The sequence below is a fragment of the Echinops telfairi genome, unplaced genomic scaffold (genome assembly GCF_000313985.2).
Source record: "Echinops telfairi isolate 266 unplaced genomic scaffold, ASM31398v2 ScPeMD7_7468;HRSCAF=8506_0, whole genome shotgun sequence".
Classification (NCBI taxonomy): Eukaryota; Metazoa; Chordata; class Mammalia; order Afrosoricida; family Tenrecidae; genus Echinops; species Echinops telfairi.
This window is the reverse complement of record NW_022111369.1, coordinates 26934989-26939758: the sequence shown is the minus strand read 5'-3', so window position 1 is coordinate 26939758 and position 4770 is coordinate 26934989.

Genomic DNA, 4770 nt, shown 5'->3' with positions numbered 1-4770 from the left:
TTAATACAGTTCCTCATGTTGTGGTGACCCCCAACCATAACATTTTCTTTGTTACTTCATAACTGTAATTTTGTTACTGTTATGAATTGTAATGTAAGTATCTGATATGCAGGGTGTATTTTCATTGTTACAAGTTGAACATAATTAAAGCATAGTGATTAAACCCACAAACAATATGTAATTCTATATTGTGAAATATTTATTTGTTTTCCGATGGTCTTCAGTGACCCCTGTGAAAGGGTCGTTTGACCCCCAAAGGGGTTGTAACGCACAGGTTGAGAACCGCTGCCCTAGAGTCCAGGGCAAGCTAGAACTGCCCCAATGTGACACTGTAATTTGACACTGTAACTCTTTAAATGACTAGAAAGTTCCAACTTTCTTATCTCCAGGGCCTGGTCCTTTCCACAGTACAGAATAGAACTAGTCCTGTGCATATCCCAGGCTGTAACTACTTACAAGGTAGAAGGACTTGCCTTTCTCCTGTGGAATGGTTTCAAACTTCTGACCTTGAAGTAAGCAGCCCAATACATAATAATTATACCACAACCAACAACAACTCACTGGCATGAGAGGATGCCAACTCATAGAAACCCTATCTGACAGGGTAGATCTGTCCCTTGTGTTTCTGAGAGTATAACTGATAGGAGAAGAAGATTCGAAAGAACTTTCCTTGTACCTGTCTGCTCTGCCTTCCACTGAGTTTAACCCTCCTCCTTCTTTACTTTCCCAATGGCAAAATGAGCGGCATCTGGAGGTAAGAGTCTACAAGGGTTAAAATTTAAATGGTCACACTTTGACTGGATAAGTTAAGGTTTAGACTAACCCTGTGCCAAGAACTGAGGCCAGAGAAATAATAGCTATTGATTAGCTCTGGCCTAAATCATATGCTTGGCTTCAAAAGAAACTCTTTCTTGCTATGTAAGCCACCTGGGCTGAAATGCACTTAGGGTAAACTCCTCCTTCCCCCAATGTTGGAGGGGGTTAGGGGGAAGCATAATAAATAGATGGTAAACAATTTTAAAATGTCCATTACCAAAGGAGCAAAATTTAAGCATAAAGATGTAAATATATTTGACTTTAGTGTACTTTATAAAATTAATGATGCATATATAAAAGTTTTATAAATTCATGTCAAAGAAATATTCTGCTGCTACTTAGAATAAATGATGAGAGCTCAAATATTTATTCTTTTTTTTACTTTTTAACATACTCAGGATAGTATCATTGGCTTCTAGTACTTGCTGTTTTATATTTCCAATCTGAGTATAAAGGAGGCAATTTGGGGGGGGTGGAGATAAGAAAGTTCTAATCCTGTTATCTTCAAATTATGATATATTAAATAGTCACTCACATTATTATTATTGTATTCTTGTCCCTTTCAGTTGTTGCATGGACCAAATACTTAAATACCCATTCACAAATTATTGCTTTGCTAATAGGTAAGAGTGGTGATTTAGTAATACTGTACAGAGGTACTAATTTTATACTATTTATGAATGAGGTTTTCTTCTGAAGCCTGAAACTATTAGGACAGGGCTATTCAATAAAAGAAAGCAAGAATATGTCCTATGGGATTTAAATAAATAATTAAAAACTTTTTCATAGACTACTGTAACAAACATGTTATGGAAGAAAGGGTAAAATTAAAAATTATATAATAGATAAATGTAAAAAACTGTTTAAATATTGATGGAGGAAATGTTTAAAACTATATTACATAGAGCCATTCTAAATGGATTCAATAATAGCAAAAGAGGGTTTTGTTTTTCCAGTGAGCAGTGCAGCAATACCCCTAAAGGCTTAGTTACTAGATTTACTGGGGAATGCACATCTCCTCTTCAAAAGGAAGTCTTCAAAAGGGTTTCACAATGTGCAAGATTAATGTGTTTGCTGTTTATTTGATTTCATCCTTTGTATTGTATGCATTTTGAGCTAATTTTAAAATTGCAAAAGAAAGGATATTGCCATTTAAAAAATTTAATCAATCACAGAGAACTATATTTATTTAATCTAACAAAGAAAATTACTGATCTCTTAAAATGACTAATTAATCTGGAACCCAGCTACAATGTCAGTGGTTCAAAACAATCAGCTGCCTTGCAGGAGACAGATGAGGCTATTTGCTCTGGTAAGAATTTACAACTCTGGAGACCCTGTATAAGGCCTCCAGGATCTAATCAATGGCAGTGGCTTTGGTTTAAGCATTTATACAAGATTATGTACAGTATAATTTTTGGAACCGCAATAGCATAATTCTTTAGTTGTCCATGTGCAATGAAATGGATGCATTAAGAAATCTTAGACATGGCAGTTAAGGTGAGACTTTTTCAAACGATGAAGGAAAATGCTGCTTAGAAGATGACTGTACTGTCATTTTCATAAGTTTAAATTCTTCAGTATGCCATCACATAAGGATTCTTGCTATCTGGCATTTCATGTCCCTGTTCTTACAGTGACGATGTGGCTCTGGTTGCACTACAGAATACGCAGTGATTAAAAGCCCCCAGCGACGCTCTGGGAGAACAGCGAGGCTGTCTGCTCCCATTACGGTTTGCAGCCTTGCAAACTCTGTACAGTGTTCAAGTCCACTTAATGACAGTCGGTTTAGATTTCCTAGAGGAATGCCTTAAAGAAGGAAGACAAATGTAATAAACTAAAAAATATCTCTCTCTGAAATGAGATTTTAAAAATTAATTTTTTTCTTCTCCAATATATGTCTACAAGTAAAGCTCCTTCTCTATTTAACCCAAATTATTTCCAGCTGTAGAATTTCCCCAAGTTTCAATGGCAGTGAATAATTCATCTTAGAATAGGTGAGAGCTGACATGGAGAACCATATCTTAGGATCCCACAGCATTCTCATGTAGCTGTAACTTAATGAAGAGACACATACAAAATTACTGCTATTTTAAACTTTTCACTGAGAACTGCATAATTTAAAGACAAGAATTGGCCCATTATAGAAATTCTAAGGCACTTTTGCATAAATATAGACTTATGATGAGAAATTTGACTAGATTGACATAAAATGGCATACAAGGGGGTTATATGTATCAGTTTGGCAAGATTTTTAATACTTGACATACTAAATAGCAAAGAAAAACAATCTATAGATAAAATATTCGATTATTTTAAATAAAATATTCATGTTATAGTTACATATATGTGTATACTTATTTTGCAGTTGTGTTTCCTTTTGTGTAATGAATACTATAGATATAGTGTATTTTGTGAAGTCATAAAAATTGTTAACCAAGGCATTGTACTGCTAGGAAAATCTGTTAAAAATGTCCTTCAGACTTTAGAAGGCGTTTGCTTAGTCTATATGATACATTGAATAATTAACATAAAATACAGTAGCTAATACTTCCCAGATAGATATCATGCACCTGGCCTTTGCTAGAGATTTATGTTCCTTAGTCTCAGTTAATCCTACAAGAGCCCTTTGATGTAGTGACAGACCAGCATTCTCATACCCAATAGCGGTTCCAAAATATCCATTTTTATTTGGACATGACGCATATTGTAAGAAGTAAAGAATTCCTAGTGGCTCTGTGGAAAGAGTACTCGGCAGCTTAGTGAAAGGATGGCAGTTCGAATACACCAGCTCCTGTGGAGAGAAAACTATGGCAGTGTAATTTCACACAAGACTTGGTGTCCTACCTTGGAATCCCCTAGGGCAGATCCTTTGTGTCCTGTAGGTTGCTATGAAATGGAACCAATTTAAGCGTGATGGGTTTATTGGAGGGGGCTTCCAAAGGTTTGATGACAAAGTCCAATATCTTTTAATTCTGTCTTTCCACAAACTTTTAAATTTCCCATGTACATCCAGGGAAAGAGCTCAGGTGAAGCAAATGGTTCTGGGTCCACCTGCTAACCAAACAATTGAAGGTTCAGTTTCTTGGAGAAGACCAGGTATTCTTCTTCTGTAAAGACTGTAGCCAGGAGAATGCTCTTTGGTCACATGGGCCCCCTATGATTTAGAATCAATTTGATGGACCCTAAAAATGGCACATCTTCATGGAAATGCTAATCAAATCATTGTCTACCAGTACTGGAGCTACTTAGCTTAGTCTGAGTCTTGATCGAAACAAACAGAAAATGGATCATCCTCTTGCAACTGAAAATACAACAACTAAATGTTCAGCTGTTCTGAATAAACAAATGAGGGATCCGTATGAAGATTCGGGCATACAGAGGATCCGGGATTGGGATACAAAACTATACAGCCTTTTGCAAAGTAGATGAGAGGGATGACATAAATGAAATATTTACTTTAACATGGAAATAGAAGCTTTCATTATCAACGTGAAGGTTTATAGAGTCTTAAAGTCAGATTTAAATTCATGTATTGGTCTAAGAAAGCAATCTTGGAGTAACACACATATTTATCAGGATTTTCAGTTGGAATCGATTCAATGGAAACTTTTTATTATGTTGTGGCATAAAATATATCAGTTTTTCTGACTTGAATTATCCTGCACCTCAGGCAGGAATAATCATGGGATTGCTGATTTGATTACCTTTGAATTTCTGATATTTCTAATACTGGTGATTTTTACATTTTGGGTGCGTTACTAGGCAGTATATGAAGGCCAAAGGGAAAATGTTTATAAATAAGTCATAACTCCTTTCCTGAAGGTATTTTATTATTTTCTTCCAAAATGTCATCAATAGATTTAAATATTTCCTTTAGGAGAATTAAATCTCATTATCATGATCATACCCTAATAACTTGAATGTAAAAATAATGTGGGATATAATTATTGA